Genomic DNA, 16,087 nt, shown 5'->3' on the forward strand with positions numbered 1-16,087 from the left:
CTACTTGGCCAAAGCAATAAAAAGCAACGGAAACATTCAAGAATCTCTAAGGAACATAATATAAAAGGATAATCAAATATATAACGCATTACAATCTGAACATAATCTCATAATCCATCGGATCCCAACAAACCGAGCATAGAAAAAGCAAGAGACTTACATAGATGCCTTGATCATGTAGGGCAGCTCACAAGGACTAACCATTGAAGCACAAGATTTGAGAGAAGACATCACATAGCTACTGGTCATGGACTCATGGTCCAAGGAGGACTACTCATGACACGTATGGAAGCGTCCATGCCGGTGGAGAAGCTCCCGGAGGTCAATTCTCCCTCCGGTAGGGTACCGGGAAGACGTCTCCTGACGCTCCCGATCTTGGAAGCACTGTGGCAGCGGAACGATGGAGAAATTCGCGATTCCAAAAAGTCTGCGAGGGTTTCCTCACGGATCTCTAAATATAGGCCAAAGGAGGGCACCGGAGGAGGTGGGACCCACCTAGGCGACCTCCTGGCGCGGCCTAGGGCCTGGCCGCACCAGCAGGCCGCCTGGGAGGCCCCTGGCCCCCCTCTGACCCTCCTTCGATGATCCCGAAGCTTCTGTTTCGTTGATTTTTATATATTTTTTCTGGATTTTTCCGGGCTTCGGAAAATTGGGCAAAAGCCCCTGCAAAATAGACATCAACAGACAGAAACTGGCACTGGTTGCACTGAGTTAGTAGGTTAGTCCAAATATGTGTAAAATGATATAAAAGTGTAGCAAAACATATAACATTGTCACCCAAAAGATCATGGAACAAGCAGAAATTATAGATACGTTTGGGAGTATCATTCACGCGCACTGTAGCGTGACGGCGACATTACAGGCATGGAAATCGGGGCGTCGCCCCACTACTTCCAATACCCGCGTCTCCGCCGAAACCGCCGCCCGCCCGCACGCTCCCTTAATTTAAAAAATCATGAAAAATCCGCCCACCTCATATCCCGAATGGATCCCGTATCCATGGCGCGTGACAAGGTGAGTCGAATGATCATTTCGCTCATCCCCCTGCGAGACCCCGATCACTCGGGAAACCAATGAGGACGACCTGATCGTCCTTACCTCAATACAGGCGGAGATCCATCCCCGCTCGTCGAGTGAGCTCGTAGATTTCCAAACTCTTGTGTGCCCAATTCACGGAGTTTATCTTCCCGAAAGATGGTCCTTCACAGCCGACTACAGTTGTACCCGTATGACCGGACAATCGGAATTCCTCACTCTTGAATCCATGGAGGTTTGCCGTAAGCCCGAATGACCCAGCTCCGCGCTGCAGCCCAATAATTTCCAAGACACCGAATACATTCAAGGAAGTCATCACTCAGTTTGCAAAACCTCAACCGATTCGGGGGCTACTGATGGGGTTGTACATTAGGCCTACGAACCTGCTTCCTTAGGCCCACCTAGGACCCCTTACGGATTTCAGTGTCCTTAAAGTCACAGTTGAAGCCTCAACCTCATTCAGTTCAGCAACTGTCACTCGGCCTGCTCGGAGTCACTCGGCCTGCTCGGAGTCACTCAGCCTGCTTAGAGTCACTCAGACCACCTTGCATCAGTCGGACGCATCCCGCCACTCGGACCACAGCAAGGTCAAGGCACCGAAGAGGCAGCAACGGCTAAGGACTTATGTGACAGCCCGAGACTGACGCTCCAGAAGATTCCCCATTTATTTCGTTCTCGTCATGTGGTTCGTTTGTCTGTCGCATTCATCATCACATCATTCTCATCATCCGCATTGCATCGGCACCGCGTTGCTGCCAGTTTTCAAACCTGCATCCGTTTTTAGTTGTCGGTTCACTCTGTTCTCGTCATTGCCCGTTTTGAGCCAGACCACACTCGCACGCGCCCGCGGCATCGTCAAAACCTTGTTTTTAAAAGTGTGTATAAAACTTTCTTGGATTGGGATGAAACTTGGCGTGCGGTCTTATTTAGTTGTAGTAGGCCGCCTGCCAATTTTCGTCGCAATCGGAGTCCGTGTGGTACCCGAACGGTCGACCATAGCGGCAACGTCTTCGGTTTATCGTTGGACGTTTTCGGGGTTTTAAATCGCGTTGCTACGCCGCACCACTTCCCTCTTGTCTTAGCCAACACCCCCTCTACACAGCCCCACCTAGCCATTCCCGCATCCTTGGCCGTCCGATCGTGATCCCGTGGTCGAAAACGGAGCCCGATTCGGATAACCCTAGCCTGTTTTCTATAAATAGGCAGCAAACCCTCTCTCTCCCTCGATTTCCACGCCCCTCCTAACCCTAGCCGCCACTTGGCGTCCCCTGTCTCCTCTCTCCTCCAGCTGCAGAGCCCGCTCTGGCCCGGATCTGGCCCGCCTGAGCCCATCTGGGCCCGAGGCAACCGCAACCCCCGGCTCCCCGAGCTCCTCCCAAACCTTCGGGCGTCCCCGCGCCTTGCCTCCGGCCCCGGCCGCCTCCCACTGTCGCCATTCCCTACCGGCCAGAGTGTCAACCGTGCCTCCCTGCGCCTCGCGCCGCGCCGCGAGCTTCCCCGAGCAGCCGAGTCGCAGATCCCGCCGCCAGCCGTCGTGCCCGTAGATTGATCTACCGCCGGCTGCCTCGATCCGGTCGGTCCCTCGCTCGAGCGCCGCCTCCTCAAGCCCGCAGCCGCCTGCTCGCCGAGCGCCTTCGCCCCGTCGCGCCTTGGATCGGATCCAGATCGATCCGCCACCGCCCTGGCACTGACCGCGTCGCCTTGGGCCGGCCGCCTCCCACATGGGTCGCGCCAGCGCACCGAGGCCCAGCCGCGTCGACCAGGTCTGCCAGCGCCCGAGCCGATCCATCAGCCCCGACTGGCCTGCCCAGCACCTCGAGCGCATGGGCCTAGGCCCGAGGTAAACCTCCCCCGCCGCCTCTATTTTTTCGCACTAGGCGCTAGGTAGTATCTTGCGCCCCTAGATTCGGCACGTTTAGTTTTTATTTAGGTTTTCGGATTTATTAATATTTCAAGAATTATAGATATTTCAAACGTTCGTAGATATTAAACCGTGCATCGGATCGCAACGAGTCTTATATGCAACCCGTGTAGAATTTCGTGTAGATTATTATTGTGCAACTTGATACATATTTGAAGTAGTTTGAACTGTCATTTTCCTAGATTTGCGTGTTGTCCTAATATAGTATTATTCCGTACCTATTTTTGTGCGCGTCCGGATTGTTCAAAACCCGTAGTTAAAAATGTTCATGTCGTTCGGGACCCTTTTCCATGTATTTTAGAGTAGTTGTTTGCATTTTTGCATGTAGGTTCCGTCGCTTGTTTGCTATGTCGTGTCTAGGACATATTCTTGCATATATGTGTGATGTTAATTTTATTTTGCAACCCCACATATTATATATGTTTTCAGGGTAGAAAAATCCATAGAATTTAATTGTGCAATTAGTTTTGCCTTTCGAGTAAGTTAGCGCGCATCATATTTCTGTCATGTTGCCCTCTTGCCTATTTTGTGGGATTTATTCCGTGCATGATATGAATGAGTTGTCAACTAGAGATATAATCCATAGAATCTTATGAATATTGTCTATTTCTTCCATCTTATCGAATTTTTTGTCCCATTTTCCTACCGAAGTGCTGCCAAAATTTTCCGTGAATTCTTGCTTCTTTCTCATATCATTCCTCGTCGCTTTGCAACCTTCGAGGATCGTTGATTTCACTCGTTTGTCAAAGAAGCGACTAAGTTTTTACCTATTGTTCTTCCTCATCCTCTCCCCCTTTCATTCTTGGATCTCGGGGTGAGATCCTCTTGTAGTGTAGGAGAGTTGTGGCAGCCCGATGCCGACGTTCCAGAATATTCCCCTTTCCTTTCCGTTTTCGTCGTGTGGGTATTTTTATTTGTTGCATCATCATCACATCATGCGCATCATCACCATTGCATCGGCATCCCGTTGCCGCCAATTTTCAAAACTTGCATCTGTTAGTAGTTGGCGGTTCTCGTCGTTGTACGTTCTGAGTCCGACCGCACTTGCACGCGCCCGCGGCATTGTCAAATCTTGTTTTCAAAAGTGTGCGTAAAACTTTCTCTGAATGGGTTGAGATTTGACGTGCGGTCTTAATTTAATATAGCTAGGCCGCCTGTCAAGTTTCGTCGCAATCGAAGTCCGTCTAGTACCCGAACGATCGACCGTAGCGGCACCGTCTTTGGTTATTCGTCGCACGTTTGTCGGTGTTTTAAAACTCATTGCCGCGCCACCCGTTTTCCCTCTCGTCTCCAGTAAACCACTCTTCACAGCCACGTACCCGTTCCCGCATGCTAAATCGTTCAAATCCGACCGCGCGGTTGGATCCGGAACGAAATTCCGGTTAACCTAGCCCCCCCCCATTTGTCTATGTATAGTCCTCGTGCATATTTTAGAGAGCCACCACCCTCTACCTCGGGATCCGCGCCCGAAACCCTAGCCCCCCACTCTCACTCTCTCCTCTGCCAGCCACCGCGGGCCCGCGGAGCCCATCGCAGGCCCGCCCGGGCCCGAACGGCCGCCGCCTCCCCGTGATCCCGGGCTCCCCCGTCCCCCGTGATCCCGGGATCCCCCGTCCCCCGTGCTCCCGGGCTCCCCCGTGCTCGAGCCAGCCGAGCTCATCCCGGCCGCCGCTCACCGGCGCACCTCCTCTCGCCGGAGCGCCTCCCGCCGCCGACCACCGAAGCTTCCCCCTCTTCCTCCCCATCCCCTCCTCTCATCTTGGCCTCCCTCTCACCCTTCTTCTCTCCCTTTGTCCCGCAGGAACCGCCATGGAAGCTCGCCCGCGATCTCTTCCACTGGCCACCGGCTCGTGCTGCCACCGGCCGGAATGGAACCGGAGGTCCCGGATCCACCCGGATCCGCCCCCTCCCGGCCGCCTCCGCGCCTTGGTCGGCCGCCCTCGCCACCGGCCGCCGCCTCCCTGGCTGCTGGCAGCTCGTGCGCAAGGTGCACGACGACGAGGCTCCGCTCGGCCTCCGCCCCGCCTGGGCCTCCTCCGCCTGGACCCCGAGCCGGCCCAGGGTCGCTAGGCCTCGCCCCGGCCCATCTCCCGCAGCAGCCTGGCCAGCTCGCCCAGATCAGCGCCCCCGCAGGCCGGCCCAGCTCGGCCTGCCTGCCTCCAACTCCACCAAACCGGCCCAAGAGGCCCCCGAGGTGAGATCTATCCCCCGCCCTAAGCACGTGATAGTTTGTTACGCCCACCTGTTCGGTCCATTAGAATAACTAGGTTATTTTTTCGGAATTAATAAATTCCAGAAAAATGACGATAATAAAACGTCCGTAGTTTTCAACTCGTGTATCGGATCGCGACGTGTAGCATATGGATTTTGTGTAGTTTTGCGTGTAGATTACGATTTCACAACTTGCATATTTGTTTGACATTGTTTAGCATGTCGTATGCCTAGATTCGTGTGCTGTCTATAATGTTTATGCCCGTAGTTATTTTTTCGCGCGTGCCCGGATTGCTCGAATGCCGTAGTAGAAATGTCCATGTTTTAGGAACCACTTTTCCATGTATTTTAGAGCGGTCATTCGTATTTTTGCATGTAGGGATTTGCCGTTAGTTTATTTTCCGTGCTTAGGACATTATCCCGCATTTACGTGTGGTAATATTTTTGTGTTGCAACCCCACATGTTTTATATGTTTTCGGGGTAGGATTTTTCTGTATAATTAGTTTTAGCTTTTGAGCAAGTTAGTTCGCGCGATATTTTGCCATGTTGCCCTCTTGTCTATTTCGTAGGATTTATTCCGTGCGTGCTATGATCAAGTTGTCAACTAGGGAGTTGTTCTTTGGTGTTTAGTCTAGCCCCAGGTATTTTTGTTTGCAATAGAAATCCATGTTTATGTGTGGTTTGCTTGTTCCTTACTTGCTAGGAAATAGTGTTGTTTTAGAGATGCTAAAGTGTTTCTAAGTCTGGAATCTATTATATTTTGTTGTTGTCTTGTATTGCTTCTATCTTGTGATCTGTAGCTCTTTTGAGGTTGGTGCAATGGAGTTACTTGTAGACTTTGTGATTCTCTAGCATGCTGTGAATTTTCATGCCATTTGGAGTCCTTTAGCTTATGGTTTTGCTGCTGTTAATATGCCTTCAGATTGAAAACTGCAGCTTCATAAACTGCTATTTTCACTAAGTCTGAAATGGTGTGTGAGATGCCATTTTGTGACTTCTTTCTCTAGTGATCCTTGTTGCCATGCTAGGTGTTATAAGTTGTTTGTTGTAGTGCTTCTTGCCCTCTTTCGTGTCATGCCTTGGTTGAGTATACTGGAGTTGAGCAGCTCATAGTTGTGGGACGTAGAAAATGGTATGTGGCTGATTTTGGCAGATTGTAGTGATTTCTTGTTTAGCTCGTAGTTGTTGAACCGTAGCTCCGATTTTATCGTGTCCTATATGAAACTTGCTTAGAATCTCGTGTAGTTTCATTTTCTCTTGCTGGTTGTATGTTTTTAAGTGCTTGTGACCGTCGTTGCACACATATTGCATTCATGCCATCATATCTTGTGGTGTCCGTATCTTTTGATCCGTAGCTCCGTTGGAGATGTTCTCTATGTGTAAATTGCTTGTACCGACGCGTAGAATCACGTAAACCTATTTGTTTTTCTGTTTAACAACTAATTAAATGTGTTAGTTAGGATCTGGACAGAATTGTAAATTAGCATGTGAGGTCGTCTCGGAGATGCTATATGTCATTTTCGACCTCATTTTAAATGCCTAGATATGTAGTTTAATTATGCTTCACCTCTTGCCATGTTTAAGCACATATAATATTGCCGTGTACCTATTCGGGATAGAACTAAATAAATAAGCGTGGAGTTTCGTGAATATGCAACTCGTTGCATATTGAACTTCACTTAATGTGTAGTGTTTGAGTGTTATGAATTGTCATGTCGTGACTTGCATGCATTCAGCTGCTCTTGCATCATATGTGTTGTGCATCGTGTGATGAATATTGTGTGTTGATTCTTATTTCCGGTTTCCCCCATCTCGATAGAGCTCCACAAGCGTGTCGGATGTGAGGACCCGTTCGACTACGTCGGTTCGTCTGCTTCACGGAGTCGTTCTTCTTCCAAGCGGGATCTTAGGCAAGATGACCATTTCCTCAGATACCATTACTATCATTGCCTTGCTAGTTTTACCGTTTCTATCGGTTATGTCTCGCTGCCTACCACATGTTAAATATCAGCCTCTCAACAATGCCATGAAAACCTTCAACCTGTTCAACCTAGCAAACCACTAATTGGCTATGTTACCACTTGCTTAACCCTGTGTTAGCGTTGTTAGTTGCAGGTGCAGTTGCTTCCATGTGAAACATGGGTTCCTTGTCATATAACCATATTAAATGCTAATTTAATTTAATGCACCTATATACTTGGTGAAAGGTGGAAGGCTCGGCCTTTCTAGCCTGGTGTTTTGTTCCACCTTTGCCCCCTTAGTTTCGGCTACCGGTGTTATGTTCCATAATTGAGTGCTCCTAACACGATCGGGGTTGTTCTGGGGACCCCCTTGATAATCTGTTTTAGATTAAAATTGGTCTCGCAAGGCCCAACATTGGTACTACATTTGCCCAACATAATAATTTTGTTAACACTGAAATGCATAGGGAGTTAGCGCTACCCGAGGAGTAATTCTACATAATACAGGGGGGCCAGTGCTGACGGTGCTGGTCCAAAATAGAGCACTGTGCGGGGCCAACCCAGGGAAACTTGGGTGATTTCTATCAGGCCTCCGCACGCGTAGCTTATCCGTCATGTCCTGAGAACGAGATACGCGGCTCCTATCGGGATCGTCGACACGTCGGGCGGCCTTGCTGGATTAGTTTTACCTTTGACGAGATATCTTGTGCATCGGGATTCCGGTGATGCTTTGGGTAATCTCAGAGTTGAGGTTTTCCACTAAGAAGTCCGACGAGGTCGCGAGCTTCGTGATCGAGGATTTCTATGCGGCTTGTGGTAATTTGTGATGGACTAGTTGGAGCACCCGTGCAGGGTTAAATCTTTTGGAAAGTCGTGCCCACGGTTATGTGGCAACATGGAAACTTTGTTTAATAATGGTTCTAGATAACTTGAAGTTAACTTAATTAAAACATGCCAATTGTGTGCGTAACCGTGACTGTCTCTTTCGTGAGGTCCTTCTCCGATCGAGGACACGGTGGGGTTATGTGTGACGTAGGTAGGTGTACAGGATCATTAGTTTGATCATCAGTAGACACGTCCGCTACACGTAGATCTTCACCCTCTTATTTCTTGTACTCGTAAGTTAGCCACCAAATATATGCTTAGCCGATGCTGCAACCTCACCACTTAACCTTACCTCACCCATTAAGCTTTGCTAGTCTTGATACCTTTGGAAATGAGATTGTTGAGTCTCCTGTGGCTCACAGATTACTACAACACCAGTTGCAGGTACAGGTAAAGGTTATTTGACGTGAGCGCGTTGATTGTTCATTTGGAGTTGCTTCTTCTTCTTCTTCATCATCGATCTAGGATGGGTTCCAGGCCGGCAGCCTGGGATAGGAAGGATGGACATCGTTCTTCTTTTCTCGTTTGTTTTCGTCCGTAGTCGGACCCCGCTATTCTTCATTATGATTATGTAATGTACCGCTGTGACTCTGATGTAGCTTGTGGCGAGTGTAAGCCAATTCTATATATATATATATATATATATATATATATATCTTCTTTTCAGTACATGTACTTGTAACAATATCCATTCTTGCGACACGACGAGATGCGCTTCTATCCCTGACGAGGCCCTCGTGCCAAATTGAGGATAGGGTCGCATCTTCGGCATGACAAGTTGGTATCAGAGCAGTACCGACCTAGGATCCCCCTTGATTGATCGAACTTGGCCGAGTCGAGTCTAGTGAAAACTTCTTTGAGTCTAGTTATATATCGGAGAGTAGGATTCTTTTTTCTCCTCTTCTATGCTCTGGTGAGGAATCTTGACGTAATATTTTAATTCTATTCCTCTTCTCACTCAAAAAAAAATTAGGATCACGCGAATATTTTTGGAATCTATATGATGCCGATGTGACGGAGTTCTGTCTTGGTGCCTCCTGTCTGACTTGATTTCTTCGAGGGAGTTGAGCTCCATGGGATTCTTGAGCACATCGTTATCATTCAGATTTTTGAGTATCTCAGAACGAAGGATGTTCGTAATTGCTTCAATACTAATAGTGGCGAGATAACCCCAATGTCCCCAGTACTGGTGTAGATTGTTTGGGAGTACTGCCATACTTTGTATCGTTGTGATCACGAGGGGCTGTAGTAGATGAAGGTCCGAGATTCTGGTCGTGTGTTGACGGATGTGATACAGGTGACGGGTTAGTATAGGAGTTGTGTGATTATTACTCCTTGTATCCGTGTACCAGATTGCATGACCAGATATTTCAGGAATTCTTAGGTGGGAATTCAAGTAGTTGCTTATAGGAAAATCTTCCAACAAATGCATGATGTTAGGTTGGGGTTCGACATCTAGTGGATTCGTTTGTTGACGGTTGAATTAGAGCGGTTCTCGTTGTGTATTAAAGAGTCCTTGTAGCTTGCTACGACTCGGGGACGCTTCGTATGTCGGGTGCACAGCCTTGCACTTGATGGCTACTGTAAGGATCGAGCCCGTACGATCCTGTCCATGAAAATATCGAACGGAAATCTTTCTCATGAGTTTTTTCTGGCTAATTGTAAGCCTCATCTCTTTGTTTTGTTGGAATATGGTAATTCAAGTTGCTTCGATGTCAAGTGGTGATTTCAGATCTTTTCTAAGCAGTGTTCTCATATTCATATGAGAGTGCTAATCCTTTTGCTCAATCAATTGTCTTATCAATTTTTGTCAACCGGAGTCGTCATATCAATTCTTTTTTAACCGGTGTGCTTATCTTCAGTGAATTCTATCCTCTCCAATATTTGCAGATCATTCTCTCAATTCTTACCGGAGTTTGTCTCATCTGTCCCAAGTTGTCTTTGTTTTTCCCCGCCCTCCCGCCCTTTTCTTCAATGTTTCAGTCATCATCCTAGTGCCTTCATATTCAGTGATGCTTCCACTATCTCTTCTCCCTTTTGTACTCGGTGATTCATTGTGAAGATTCTCAGGAGCTTCGTGTTCATCTTTATTCAGTCTTGTTATCTTTTCCGGTGAATTCTATTCAGTTGTCTGTGTTCACCATATCCTATTCATCCTTGTAATTCTTTCCCATGTTGGAGATTCTTATCAACCTATCTTGTTTATTCATTCCTCACTTTTCTATCCCGAGTGTTAAAGATATTTTAGTAGTTTTTCGTTTTCAATTCTTTTAATTATTTTGAGGTGCTAATCACATCTAGTTCTCTTCATACCGGTGCAATATCTCTCTTCTAAGCAATCTTTTCTAACGGTGGTTTCTTTGAGTGGGCCCATAACCCACAGGTTTTTTTCCCATAATCTTTTAGCTCTTGTAATCTTTTCCGGAGATCTTTAATTCTTTTCAACTATGACGTAAGTATGATTTTCATCAGTCATATTACTTCAAGATCAATTTGAATTAATTCTCATATTTAGCTCAACCTTTCATTATTTATTCTTTCGGAGTATCTCAGTAGTTCTTGGTGGTGTTCTCTTCATCATGTTCAGCGTTGAGGACCGAAGGAGTGTTTCTCTTAAATCTTGGTCCTTTCTCTTCATTATTCATCATTTCATCCTTGTGGCATCATCTGAATTGTTGTCAATCACGAGTAATCTCTTTCTTGCTATCCGGTGCATTTCTGAATTCTTTCATTTTTGATTGTCCGAAGGCCATCATTTTAGAAGATTCTTCATTCTCAGCTTTCAGCTTTCATCCTTAATTCTTCTCAATTGTTGTCCCTTCGTTCGTCTCTCGATTATCCGGTGCCTTGTGCTAGTTTTCTCTCAGGTGGCTCGTGATCTCTTCATTCTCATGTATCTCCATTCATTCATGGTGGCCTCATTATTTCAATTCTCACCGGTGTTTCTTGCAACATTTCTTCTAGTTTGTGCTCATATATCCCCTCTATCTCTTCAAGTAGAATAAGTGATATGCTAAATCCGTTGCTTGTCATCAATTTAATTTGATGAAGGATAAGCATAACATAATTCTTATTCTTGCTTCATCAAATGATTTCAATTCTTCTTCCGGAGTGGCTCATGATATCAATTCATTCTCAAGTGTTCTCCAAGATTCTTATTGGAGAACCTCAAGTTTTCTTCTCTTGCATTTCCAAGTGCATTTGTTCTTCCTTTATCCTCTGAGGTGGTATTATAGCATTCTTGTTAGTTTAGGAGTCTCGAAGAGATTTCCTTTCAAGAATGAGATAATTAAACCCACCAATTCTATGATCATGAGATATTTTCAACCCATGACTTCTTCATTGAGCTATCTTGGTTTGGATTTCACCTAAAGCTTTTCCTATGGATTGTTGCTATCATGGTGCTTGTCATTAATCCAAGTTCTCAATGTATCCTCTTGGTGTAAGAAATTGTTCATATCTTGTTTCTCCCAAACAATCCTTGTTTCTGTTAGTGGCTGGTTGTCTCATAAATGTTGAGATGATTTTCATAAGCCCATTACTATCTTGTTCTTCGGTGTTGGTTTTCCAACTAATACATCAATTCTATTTCCGGAGGCTCTTCAATTCTATTGTGATAATAGTTGTCATTATTTTCTTCATTCTCTTCTTCCGTATGAGCTAGTTCCTATTCTATTGTTCTCGAGGCATTGGGATATTGCTCTTTTGGGTCTAGCATCTTGTCCTGTCAAGTTCATGGTGTTCCCTTGTTCTATTTAGTTGTTTCTTATGAATATTGTCTACTTCTTCCATCTTATCGAATTTTTTGTCCCATTTTCCTACCGAATTGCTGCCGAAATTTTCCGTGAATTCTTGCTTCTTTCTCATATCATTCCTCATCGCTTTGCAACCTTCGAGGATCATTGGTTTCACTCCTTTGTCAAAGAAGCGACTAAGTTTTTACCTATTGTTCTTTCTCATCCTCTCCCCCTTTCATTCTTGGATCTCGGGGCGAGATCCTCTTGTAGTGTAGGAGAGTTGTGACCGTCCGATGCCGGCGTTCCAGAAGATTACCCTTTCCTTTCCATTTCCGTCGTGTGGTTATTTTTATTTGTTGCATCATCATCGCATCATGCGCATCATCAGCATTGCATCGGCATCCCGTTGCCGCTAGTTTAAAAAACTTGCATCCGTTAGTAGTTGCCGGTTCTCGTCGTTGTCCATTCTGAGTCCGACCGCACTCGCACGCGCCCGCGGCATCGTCAAATCTTGTTTTCAAAAGTGTGCATAAAACTTTCTCTGATTGGGTTGAGATTTGACGTGCGGTCTTAATTTAATATAGCTAGGCCGCCTGTCAAGTTTCGTCGCAATCGGAGTCCGTCTGGTACCCGAACGGTCGACCGTAGCGGCACCGTCTTTGGTTATTCGTCGGACGTTTGTCGGTGTTTTAAAACTCGTTGCCGCGCTGCCCGTTTTCCCTCTCGTCTCCGGTAAACCACTCTTCACAACCACGTACTCGTTCCCCCATGCGGAATCGTTCGAATCCGACCGCGCGGTTGGATCCCGAACGAAATTCCGGTTAACCTAGCCCCCCCATTTGTCTATATATAGTCCCCGTGCATATTTTAGACAGCCACCACCCTCTACCTCAGGATCCGTGCCCGAAACCCTAGCCCCCCCCACTCTCTCTCTCCTCTGCCAGCCACCGCGGGCCCGCGGAGCCCATCGTAGGCCCGCCCGGGCCCGAACCGCCGCCGCCGTCTCCCCGTGCTCCCGAGCTCCCCCGTGCTCGAGCTAGCCGAGCTCATCCCGGCCGCCGCTCACCGACGCACCTCCTCTCGCCGGAGCGCCTCCCGCCGCCGACCACCGGAGCTTCGCCCTCTTCCTCCCCATCCCCTCCTCTCATCTCGGCCTCCCTCTCACCCTTCTTCTCTCCCTTTGTCCCACACGAACCGCCATGGAAGCTCGCCCGCGATCTCTTCCACCGGCCACCGGCTTGTGCTGCCACCGGCCAGAATGGAACCGGAGGTCCCGGATCCACCCGGATCCGCCCCTCCCGGCCGCCTCCGCGCCTTGGCCGGCCGCCCTCGCCACCGGCCGCCGCCTCCCTGGTTGCTCGCACCTCGTGCGCAAGGTGCACGATGACGAGGCTCAGCTCGGCCTCCGCTCCGTCTGGGCCTCCTCCGCCTGGGCCCCGAGCCAGCCCAAGGTTGCCAGGCCTCGCCCCGGCCCAGCTCCCGCAGCAGCCTGGCCAGCTCGCCCAGATCAGCGCCCCCGCAGGCCGGCCCAGCTCGGCCTGCCTGCCTCCAACTCCACCAGACCGACCCAAGAGGACCCCGAGGTGAGATCTATCCCCCGCCCTAAGCACCTCATAGTTTGTTACGCCTACCTGTTCGGCCCATTAGAATAACTAGGTTATTTTTCCGGAATTAATAAATTCCAGAAAAATGACGATAATAAAACGTCCGTAGTTTTCAACTCGTGTGTCGGATCGCGACGTGTAGCATATGGATTTCGTGTAGTTTTGCGTGTAGATTACGATTTCGCAACTTGCATATTTGTTTGACATTGTTTAGCGTGCCGTATGCCTAGATTCGTGTGCTATCTATAATGTTTATGCCCGTAGTTATTTTTTCGCGCGTGCCCGGATTGCTCGAATGCCGTAGTAGAAATGTCCATGTTTTAGGAACCATTTTTCCATACATTTTAGAGCGATCATTCGTATTTTTGCATGTAGGGATTTGCCGCTACTTTATTTTTCGTGCTTAGGACATTATCCCGCATTTACGTGTGGTAATATTTTTGTGTTGCAGCCCCACATGTTTTATATGTTTTGGGGGTAGAAAAATCCATAGGATTTTTCTGTGCAATTAGTTTTAGCTTTTGAGCAAGTTAGTTCGCGCGATATTTTGCCATGTTGCCCTCTTGTCTATTTCGTAGGATTTATTCCGTGCGTGCTATGATCAAGTTGTCAACTAGGGAGTTGTTCTTTGGTGTTTAGTCTAGCCCCTGGTATTTTTGTTTGCAATAGAAATCCATGTTTTGGTGTGGTTTGTTTGTTCCTTAGTTGCTAGGAAATAGTGATGTTTTAGAGATGCTGAAATATTTCTATGTCTGGAATCTGTTATATTTTGTTGCCTGTCTTGTCTTGCTTCTATCTTGTGATCTGTAGCTCTTTTGAGGTTGGTGCAATGGAGTTAGGTGTAGACCTTGTGATTCTCTAGCATGATGTGAATTTTCATGCCATTTGGAGTCCTGTAACTTATGGTTTTACTGCTGTCAATATGCCTTCAGATCGAAAACTGCAGCTTCATAAACTGCTATTTTCACTAAGTCTGAAATGGTGTGTGAGATGCCATTTTGTGACTTCTTTCTCTAGTGATCCTTGCTGCCATGCTAGGTGTTATAAGTTGTTTGTTGTAGTGCTTCTTGCCCTCTTTCGTGTCATGCCTTGGTTGAGTATATTGGAGTTGAGCAGCTCATAGTTGTTGGGCGTAGAAAATGCTATGTGGCTGATTTTGGCAGATTGTAGTGATTTCTTGTTTAGCTCGTACTTGTTGAACCGTAGCTCCGATTTGATCGTGTCCTATATGAAACTTGCTTAGAATCTCATGTAGTTTTATTTTCTCTTGCTGGTTGTATGTTTTGAAGTACTCGTGACCGTCGTTGCACACATATTGCATTCATGCCATCATATCTTGTGGTGTCCGTATCTTTTGATCCGTAGCTCCGTTGGAGATGTTCTCTATGTGTAAATTGCTTGTAACGACGCGTAGAATCATGTGAACCTATTTTTTTTGCTATTTAAGAACTAATTAAATGTGTTAGTTTAGATCTGGATAGAATTGTAAATTAACATGTGAGGTCGTCTCGGAGATGCTATATGTCATTTCCGACCTCATTTAAAATGCCTAGATAGGTAGTTTAATTACGCTTCACCTCTTGTCATGTTTAAACACATTTAATATTGCAGTGTACCTATTCGGGATAGAACTAAATAAATAAACATGGAGTTTCGTCAATATGCAACTCGTTGCATATTGAACTTCACTTAATGTGTAGTGTTTGATTGTTGTGAATTGACATGCCATGTCTTGCATATATTCAGTTGATCATGCATCATATGTGTTGTGCATCGTGTGGTGAATATCGTGTGTTGATTCTTGTTTCCGGTTTCCCCGGTCTCGATACAGCTCCGCAAGCGTGTCGGATGTGAGGACCCGTTCGACTACGTCGGTTCGTCTGCTTCACGGAGTCGTTCTTCTTCCAAGCGGGATCTCAGGCAAGATGACAATTTCCCCAGATACCATTACTATCATTGCCTTGCTAGTTTTACCGTTTCTATCGGTTATGTCTCGTTGCCTACCACATGTTAAATATCAGCCTCTCAACAATGCCATGAAAACCTTCAACCTGTTCAACCTAGCAAACCACTGATTGGCTATGTTACCGCTTGCTTAACCCTGTGTTAGCGTTGTTAGTTGCAGGTGCAGTTGCTTCCATGTGAAACATGGGTTCCTTGTCATATCACCATATTAAATGTTATTTAATTTAATGCACCTATATACTTGGTGAAAGGTGGAAGGCTCGGCCTTTCTAGCCTAGTGTTTTGTTCCACCTTTGCCCCTTAGTTTCGGCTACCGGTGTTATGTTCCATAATTGAGCGCTCCTAACACGATCGAGGTTGTTATGGGGACCCCCTTGATAATTCGTTTTAGATTAAAGCTGGTCTGGCAAGTCCCAGCATTGGTACTACATTTTCCCAACATAATAATTTTGTTAACACTGAAATGCATAGGGAGTTAGCGCTACCCGAGGAGTAATTCTACATAATACAGGGGGGTCAGTGCTGATGGTGCTGGTCCAAAACAGAGCACTGTGCGGGGCCAACCCAGGGAAACTTGGGTGATTTCTATCAGGCCTCCGCACGCGTAGCTTATCCGTCGTGTCCTGAGAACGAGATACGCGGCTCCTATCGGGATCGTCGACACGTCGGGCGGCCTTGCTGGATTAGTTTTACCTTTGACGAGATATCTTGTGCATCGAGATTCCGGTGATGCTTTGGGTAATCTCAGAGTTGAGGTTTTCCACTAA

Source organism: Hordeum vulgare, chromosome 3H (assembly GCF_904849725.1).
Source record: "Hordeum vulgare subsp. vulgare chromosome 3H, MorexV3_pseudomolecules_assembly, whole genome shotgun sequence".
NCBI lineage: Eukaryota > Viridiplantae > Streptophyta > Magnoliopsida > Poales > Poaceae > Hordeum > Hordeum vulgare.